Raw genomic sequence first — 10,333 nt, forward strand, 5'->3', positions numbered from 1 at the left:
GAACTATAGAACTTTAAATTTTGGAAAGAGGTTGTGATTTGGTAAGGGAATATCTAAACCTTTCAGTCCAATTGACTCTTTATGACTAAACTGATGACTTGACCTTGATGAACTCAAGTTGAACTGTGTTGCATCTCAAGGCTGTTGTTCCTACTACTCAATGAGGCAAAACAAGGTTCAGCCTCCCTCACTATTTGCAGGGATTTCTAGGACTGCACCTGGTGTTCTGAGAAACCAGAGTATGACATCAGACTCTTTATGGAATTCAAGTTTTTCCAGTGTACCTATTCCTTTACTGTTACTTGTCTTGGCCTTTAGTCCTACTTCTGCCTTCTGGTCTAAACCTGTTATGTGCAAGCTCTAAAGTGTAGTGCTCTTTTACAAAAACAGACAGCCTCACAGACCCATTCTGAAAGAAGTAAGGCATGCAGCAAGAATGCACACAAATGCTTCAAGGCATATTTTGAGTATTAATTGTCACAGCAGACAAATCAACCAGGAACCAACAATTTTTATCATGAGCTGGAAAACAGGGAATATTATTTTAAACTAATTGATCCTTACTGGGATGACAAAAGAGAGATGAATTCACTTTACAGTATCACTTACTGAGGAAAGGTCTGAAGAAAAAAAGCCCATGGCATGCCTGTAGGTAATTGCTCCCACTCGGGCATGTAACCAGTGTCTTCTGCAAGCAATGTTGTGAGGACATTGCTTCATGATTTATATAAGCCTCTAAAATTATCTTCCTACAAATTACTGCAGATATGGTGGTAAAGTGTTTCCTCTGCATGTGGAAGAATAGAGAGATAAAAGCTGTGAGGAGGTGTGCTGAATTTTTATTTTGGCTCATTCCAGTGGTGCCTCAACTCTGCTTATTCTTTCATGAGGGAATAAACAGGATATTTGAAGGGCATATCAAAAGTTTTGTCTCTTTATTCCAATTTAATGTATTTTATTCAACTTGGCCTGAAAAAAAAAGGCCAAAAAAAATTCCCAAAATATAACATTTATTCTTTGTCAAAAAACATTGCATTTCTTAGAAAATATTTTTCTAGGAGTTAATATTGATAAGCTGAACTAAAAAATTCATCTCTTCTCTGCTTTTCTTTATACTAATTCACAGTCTACCCTTTGAAATCTTCTGCCAACCTCATACAGTATGCACAGTTCCCCAGTGGAACACTATGAAACACTGTTATTCCTTTAGATTTTCTGAATGGCAGAAGCTTCTTCAAGGAAGTTTATTTTAACATTTTCCATTAACATCAAACTTTTATTTCTGTTGATATCAAAATAGAACACTGGTGTATGTAAACAAATATATAAAATCATTTGTTATTACCACTGACCTCTTACATTATCATCCTCAGCTGAGTGCAAATTATCATTGAAGACTTTAAAAATCAATAATTACCTGAAAATACAAGTAACAACTCCTCACAAAACTCAGGAAAACGTTATTTTTTTCAGTGTTGCGAAGAAAAAGAGATTATAATCCCTTGATTAAGATATAAAGTTAAAATACTGTCTTCAGGACTTCTCTGAATTCAAAAAGACTCTTTTAGAGTCAAGACTCCCACATATATAAAGTTCTAAAACACTGACTTAACTATCACATTGGCCACTGTGTCCTTAGCTAACTACCTGGTCCAGCTTTTGAATAGAAAACCCAGAGTTCAGGGGTTCTTCTTTCCTTGCGCACCAAACAAGGAAATTTAGGCACTTCTGAATGAGATACACAAAATCTGCCTGCCAAGGATGTGACCCACTATGTTAGACAATACAAAATAGCAAGGTTAAAGGTGTTACATCCTGCTCTTCTCAGTGACTCAGAGATAATATAAACAGGATAACATCCTGCACTTCATCCTTGTCCCAGCTGTCCTAGGAAAGAACAGCTTAGCCTTCAAAAATAAAGCTGAAAGAGACTGGTTTTAGACAACAGTTAGCAATTCATTGCAGTCATCAGTAACAGCCAGCACAGCCTCAAGAGGGGGAAGTCCTGCTTGTCGAACCTGATTTCTTTCTATGACAGGGTAACCCACCTACCTGACTGAACAAAGCCAGTAGATGTAATCTATTTGGACTTAAGCAAAGTTTTGGATACCATCTCTCACAGAATCCTTCTGGATAAAATGTCCAGCACACAGCTGAATAACCACGTTACACGATGGTTATGGCTCACATGTTGGGCACAAAGAGGTATAGTGAATGGGGTTACATCAGGCTGGTGCCCATTCCCTAGCGGGGTTCCACAGGGCTCCATCAGAGGCCCTGTTCTCTTCAACATCTTCATAAATGAATTGGACGCAGGGCTCAAAGGAATACTAAGTAAGTTTGCCGACAACACTAAACTTGGAGGAACTGTCAACTCCCTCGAAGGCAGGGAGACCCTGCAGAGAGACCTCAACAAATTAGAAAGGTGGGCAGTTCAAGTGTATGAGATTTCACAAGGTCAAGTGTCAGATTCTGCACCCAGGATGGGGCAACCTCAGTTGTGTTTATAGACTAGGGAGCAAGGGGCTAGAGAGGAGTGCTGCAGAAAGGGACCTGGGGGTCCTGGCCAACAGCAAGTTGAATATGAGCCAGCAGTGTCCTGGCAGCCAGGAGGGACAACTGTGTGCTGGGGTGCATTGGGCATAGCATCACAGATCAAGGGAGGTGCCTGACCCACTTTGCTCTGCACTGGTGTGGCCTCACCTTGAGTCCTGTGCGCAGTTTTGGGCACCGCAATATAAAAAAGAAATTGCAGTATTAGAGAGCGTCCAAAGGAGGGCCACAAGGACAGTGAAGGGTCTGGAGGAGAAGCTGTATGAGGAGCTGCTGAGGTCACTTGGTTTGTTCAGCCTGGAGAAGAGGAGACTGAGGGAAGACCTCACTGCAGTCTTCAGCATGCTCAGGAAGAGAAGAGGAGGGGCAGACGCTCGAGAAAACGGCCTGTAGTTGTGTCAGGGGAGGTTTAGGCTGGATATTAGAAAAAGTTCTTCAACCAGAGGGTGCTTGGGTACTGGAATAGGCTCCCCTGGGAAGTGGTCACAGCACCAAGCCTGACAGAGTTCAAGAAACATTTAGACAATGTTCCTACGTGTAATGGTGTGATTCTTGGAGTGTCCTGAGCAGGGCCAGGAGCTGGACTCAATGACCCCGATGGGTCCCTTTCAACTCAGCTCATTCTATGATTCTATGAACTGTGAATGACGACAGACTTGGTTTCAAAACCTTCCTTTACCATTTGAAAACCTCCAGAAAGCAGTTTCTATTCCTGTCAAACTTGTCTGAGCAATAGGAGAAAATTCAAGAATCAGTGGATGATGAAGAAGAAGAAGGAAAATATAAATTATAATACAATTATTAGATCACAGAAAAATGCCTTATCTTCCCCTAAAAAGAAACATATTTATCACTTGATACGAAACACATAAATAATCTTTGCAGCAGGACCAGAAATCTCCCCAAACCCCAGAAATCTCCCAAAAGCACATACCCTCACAAAAATTCCTCACTCCTTTTTTGTAGAGGCTGAAGTTCACCTAAGCGTAAGCAAGAAGTTTCTCAGCAAATTTGAAGGTGAAAATCTAAATGACAGTGGATCTCAAATTTATCCATAATTAAGGAACAACTGACAGGTTCATAATTTTGAACCTCAACACCTCAACTATGCTGTTGTCTTGCTGACCAAGATCCTCATGATATTTGGTATTTTTGTCCAATGCAGGATTATATTTGGGTTCATTTAAGGTAATTTACAACTCCTAAGTAAACTGTATTGAAACAAAGCGAATATCTAAAGAGACTGAAGACAAGAAAGAGTGAAGTCACTAACCTAAACAAAGCTCACCAAAGACATTTGGAGGTCTTTCTAGAACAAGTCTCACTTGGGAATTTAAATCTAACTGAATTTTCATAAAAACCAACATATCCCTTTGTGGGAGACATTACCAGGATGATCCATTAGAATGGTGAATGCTAATATTTAAATTTAACTAACCCTTACAGTATATCACAGCTGCAAATGAACTCTGAAGAAGGAAAACCGTAGATCTCTCTGATCCAGGCAAGTCACTATACTGTGCTGTCATCTGTCAGCTTCAGCTGCATGGTTTTTTCAGCCCTTTCATCTTTTCTCAGTGGATTCATCTCTTGTAAGCAAACAGCAGCAAAAAGGCAATAAAGTAGAAACATAATAACACAAAGATGCAGCAATCCTTTTTTGTGCACCATGAATTTCACAATACATATAACATCAGGATATCACTATCAAAAAGGGAAAGAAGATATACCAAAGCCTTGCCAGTCATTAGATTTTAAATTCTCTTCTTGAAGCATAGCAAAATATTGCTCTTCAGGGGGAAACAGTTCTTCCCATCAAAAAACAAAAATAACTTTGATATCCAGATAAAAATATCTTTGATATGGTAGTTGAAGAGATAACTATAACATGATGCTTTTGGCTCATGAGGTTAAACTGTTTCCATTAGGGGGCTTTTTAAAGTAACTCAGTATATATTTTTTTCTTCAATTGCATAAATTTAGGATTGGTATAACAGATACTCTGATCTTGACCAGGACAGGGCAGAGTCATTTCTCAAGTCAGACCCATACTGAAAAGTGAGACATTAAAAATTCTCTATGAAATTGTGTGAATGACTGTGACTAAACATACTGCTGGTTACTCCTTGTACTTTTTGGACTATCTCCCATGTTTTTTTAATATAAAAAACAACTTCACTGTTGCCTGTTAAAAGACAAGGCTGAAAAGATGACTAGTCTCACCAAGAGAGGTGTCAACAAAGATAAATAGGCATAATGGTATAGGGTACCTTCACCAGGGGTAAGATTGAGGGGTGTCACTGCCTAGGGATAATGGGACATAATATGGAATTCTGGGTAGTAGTATCTTGGGATCACACAAAAATGTATCATGAGATGCTAAAGTGAGAAATCACATGCAGGAAAAGGGAGGAGTACCCAAGACAGCCACTGGGTACACTGATTCTATGGATGATTCCAAGGGAGCCTTTGTGTGGTGCTGTGGCCTCAGGGTTCCTGTGTTCAGGTGCAAGCAGCTGGGATGCAGGGAGCAGCTATTGGGCAGACTGTCTGATCCCAGATGCTCACTGAAGAGAGCCATATGGTGTATATGTATATATATGTTCCAACTAGCAGACTCTCATCCTGAACAGCTACAGGGGAACAGGATAAGGCTGTTGGTGCTCTTTGTTCTTCTCTTAGTGCTGAGTACCTGTCTGTGCTGATCTGTGTGGCCAGCTATATGTATAAGTTTATGTGTGGGTTCTATACAGGTATTTGCAGGCATGGCTATTGGGAATACAAGCTCAGTCTTGCCCCTAGTTGGACCTGTGGACACAGAGCCAGAGCAGTCTTCCCTCTGTTGAGCTACTGAATTTGGAAACCCTAACCAAGAATTAAACTTGCAGAGTCAAAATATACAGGAGTTAGAAGACATAAGACTGTATGAACTGAAGTGTTCCCCTTCCTATAATGTTCCCCTTACTATAATAATTATATCACAAACTAACTTCCTCTAGACCCTTAGGTCATTCAGTACACTGGTAGTTTTTTTAGAACACCTTTCATTCTTCTCATTCAATACATAGCTCCCAATCAGCAAAAGCAAAACTATTGCTCAAGGATAGTTCTTAACAGTCCTTAGTTAATACAGTCCTTAACAAAACCTAAAGAATCTACCTTGTAGCCTCGCCATATTAGGAAGTCAGTCTATATCACAGAATCATCAAGGTTGGATCAACCAATGATCAACCTTCAAGATCATTTAGTCCAACCATCAGCTTAGTCCAACCGATGCTCTTCAGACTTGTTATGCAAGCCCAAAAGCTATCACTCATAGCTACATTTATTAAACTTTGAAGATACATTTTATTTTTCACAAGAACAGAACTCAGAGATGCTGAAGCCTAAAGTGCTTATTTTCAACTAATGGATTTAATATTTTCCACTCTGCAGATTACCCTTGTCTACAGAGTCACTGCCAAAATTTAGCAAAGAGACACAGGTGATCTGGGTCACTAATACAGAAGTAATGCAAATTACTGAGACTCCTTTTCTGTGAAGAAGGAAAAAGCTGAATACAGAAACTTATACTTTCCACAAAAATAGTTGACTGAAGACCAGCCTCATACATGATTTATCAATACATTATTATTATTGTTATTATTGTCATTATTGTTGTTGTTGATATTATTATTACTATATATATACTAGAAAATGAGGCAAAAATATTAGAATCGAATTTGTTAAAGCATTCAATTAATTTTAGGAACCTGAACTGTAGCAAGCATGTCACACATTCCTACCATCCCAGAATTCATAGCAGCCTTCCAGGCCATTCAGGCTGTTGATGTCCCTCACTTTCAAGATCAGTTCTCACATGTCTACTATAGAGCACAAAGAAGTCAACTCTAAGCGTACCACTTTAAATGATGTGCACACAGATTTTATGCCAGAAGCCAGGATAATTCTAATTTCCCCAAGTCAGCATCTGGTTCCCTCACAGCTAAACATCTCCAAGAGTGAAGGAAAAGCCCTGCTATGCCAGATGAGTGACCTGCCTCAAATGCAATCTCTCTTACACTGACTTGTACTAGGCACCTAAACTGAGTTGGTTTTCCTTTGACTCCATTAGAATCTGTCCATCTCCCCTTTACTTAGGCACACTACAGTCCTACCCAAGCTTCTCACATCCTGGGTCTTCAATAAGTACGTCTCTCCTACCAACTGCTCCATACATTGGCCTCTGCATTTCTTCTCATTAGCTACCACCATTTACCCTAACCTCTTCTTTGCCTGGCTAGCTCCTGGGCTCCTGCTGCCAAAATCCACACAACTATTTTCATTGTCTCTGAAGATTAGGTGGAGAATTTTCAGAAGAATGTAGGCCAATGCTAAACATTTTTACAAACCATGAAGTTATATATATTAAAAAAAAAAGTTTTGAAATTTATGATTCTAGGTTATTTGTCATATGAATTCTGTAATGTAAATTCCAGGATTATGTGGCATCATTATATAAAAATCCTACTTAAAATGCTATACATTGAACAATGGAGGTTTTATTTACTTCAGGGAAGAAAGTCAGGTTTTGGATAAAACATTGCACTGAAACTAAGACAGAGGCACACTGATCTCCCTTGCTGTGATTTTGGATAAATGACTTACAGAGGAAATAAGACATAGAAAAATTGTGTGAACTACATTAGATAAAATTATCAGCCAATGTGACCACAGTCAACCCTTCACTGAAATATTAATATTGATTAAGAGACTAGCCTGTAAATTCTTAAATAGCATTTTCCATGCCACGCACTCCTTACATTGATGGTAAACTGGGCTCAGCCCAAGCCCCATCCAAACCTGAGACCAGGTCATACAGCCTCTAGTATTGTATATGTGATTTAAAATAAGGTACATAATGTTACTACCAAAACACTATCACTATACGACCTAGAGGATATCCCTGTGAGCAGAAAGGAGGATGTGTCTTTGGAGGGCTTCAGAACTGCTTGAAGGCTGATATAATATAAATGGCTCTGGGATTACTGGGATAGTGTTCTCCTTCCCCTCTTTTGCATAACTTCTCCAGTTCCTCACTCTGTTTGGGAAACATGGACGCAGCGTAGGCTCTTAGGTAACACACCATAAGGAGAGTGAATACTTCCACCAGCAAGACTGAAGGAGAGCACAGTTTGCTTATAGACACCTTTTTGCCCTGCTCCTAGAACAAACAGGTCACATTACTGTGGTACTACTTTACATCTTTACAAAGTGCCAAGCCACAGCAACCCATCACTCAACTCTGCCTCTTTACTAGATTGTAAGGAAGGTACATGGTTTTCAGTTAGTTTAGGACTCATGGAGACGTAGTGGAACTAAATGTGTTACATGACACTCTGGGTTTGATATTTTATATATATGTATATACACACACATATATAACTGCATCAGAAAGACCTCCCCAACCAGTATTCCTAGAACATTCTTTGGTAAACTATTTTCATCCTAAAATTCTCTGTAAGACTTGAGGTTTTCTCAAGTCTTCAGTCCCTCCACTTCTAGTTACAGCCCCAGAAACTTTCCTATTGCTTTGGCAGAAAAAAAAAAAGCAAAAAAAATTTATTTGAGCTGAAAGTTATGATAAGATGTGTCTCAACCTGATGCTGAGGCATCCTTTTAATGTGTACACATCTCAATGCTATGTATTTCTCTTTTCTATAGGCACCACACTAGCATCAACAAGAAGGAATTACTGGTCTTTAACTTCACAAATACATTTTCAGCAGAATCTTGATTAGACAGTCCTTTATTGTCTGAAATTATTTGAAGAAAGGATCTCATGCATTATTACACTTAAAATGACCTTCACCAACTGACAGCATTATTCTAAAGATTTATTTCGAATAGCCTATGTCCTTGAGAAATAACATTTGTAATAACTTTGCAAAGAGTTGCATTTCACTCCCTTGTCTTGAAATGTTGCTTAATGAAGCCTGTCTTAAACAGGCTCAACTTCCACGGCTTTTTGCCAGCCCCATCTGCAAGCCCAAGTTTTCATCTGCACCTGCCAAAAGGTTGCTTTATTTGGCATAATCATTTTTTGTGTTTGTAATCACTTTTCTGCAAGTATTCACTAAGACTTGTATATAACACTAGATTTACCTAGGCTTCTATTTTGGGGTTTTTTTAAGACATTTTAATGTCATTATAAAGTAATTTTTAAAACACCGGAGGTCCTTCTGACAGTTAGGATGATACAAATCTGGCTATGACACAAGATATGGAGTGGATATACTGGCAGCCTTGATTTTTGTACCCCATCTTCCCCATCCCTTTCACAGCCAGATCCAGTTGTATTCAAAGGGCTAAATACTAATTGTGTCCAGGCTTACATTAAACTCTTATGGCTTTGATGCACTCTGTGCACATACCCAGAGATGAAAGTCTTTGAGAATGGTCCAGTTTTAAAGCCCTGTTCCTCCCACTCTGTGTAGGACTAAAAATGCCATACTTCAGATGGGGATAAAGAGACAGGGACTTTGACCATGCAAAATCTCTTGAGAGTTCTTGCTTTCATTTCCCCTTGTCCACAGTTTTTTTCTAGAGACAAAATAACTCCTATTCTAAAGCTCTTCTGAATGTAATGCTAAATGGCTCTCTCCTACCAATAAAGGATGCTGAAAATGCTCTCTGGCCATAAAGCAATACATGCTATCTACTAAATGTGGCTGTTAACAGCTTACTCAATCTTCTCCTTCTATTCCACTATGGAATGAAAAAAGGAATACAAATTTCCCAGATTTGTGTCCCTCTCAAAGTCCAGTAGCACTCCTTTCCCATTCCCTCTTCTTCCTCCCCACAAATGATCAGATACACACTGAAAGAGTGTATGGTCAGCTCTGCTATTGTTACTTGCTCTGATCAGCACTGTTTCAAATTGCTTGTGGCACAGGAGGAAAAGCAGTCTTTAGACTAAAATGCCTGGGATTTTGCATTCTTCTGTTAGGGTGCAACTCATTTCTTCTCCACTTCTGTCATTACCACTCTTGAAGTAGCGGGAGGTGCTCTGCACAAGCTGAGCAGATACAGTAAGTGTGCGTCCATGATGAGGCAGCAGGAGCAATCACTGCCACTCTTATCTCCTTTCTGTTCACTAGGAGGTATTTTTTCTGCTTTACCAAGGTTCTCTTCTGATTTCATTAGTGAAAATAACAGTTGAGCTAAACTCTAGTAACTAATGATCAGCAGGCAAACCTGGACTTGTACCTCTGCACTCACCTGGAACAAACTGATCACAGAAAGGTGCTGGTGCAAACAAGCAGCGTGCGGGTCAAGCACCCGGTATAATGCATGTGCAGCTGAAGTGAACGATGCTGATGTTTTCCTTATCTGTGTTATCGCACCCGATAACAATCATACTAACATCTATGGGAGAGCATCTTTGGAGCTCTAGCACAGAACATTCTCTGAAAATCCTGAGGATCTGTGAGATCCGAGTCATTTCCAAAAGACAATTCTATTCACAACCACCCCTCGTGTTGCCTTAAAGTTCATCACATTTTATTACACTGCTCAGTTATCTCTATAATCACTGAGGACATCGTTTTGTCAAGATCCCTGGATGACTACGTTGATCAGTCGCGCACTGATCTCCTCCCTGCACCAGCCTTTATCCCGCCAAGCCAATCTTTCCCGGGACTTTCTCTCCGGTATTTGCCACCGATTCCCGCGGTGCTCTTGTAGGGAGCACTTTAAGCGCTTTGCCTTCAAGTGCCACCCGCAGGGAAGGGGAAGCCTG

This window comes from Myiozetetes cayanensis, unplaced genomic scaffold, assembly GCF_022539395.1.
Source record: "Myiozetetes cayanensis isolate MyiCay16 unplaced genomic scaffold, myiCay2020 scf2-11, whole genome shotgun sequence".
NCBI classification, from domain to species: domain Eukaryota; kingdom Metazoa; phylum Chordata; class Aves; order Passeriformes; family Tyrannidae; genus Myiozetetes; species Myiozetetes cayanensis.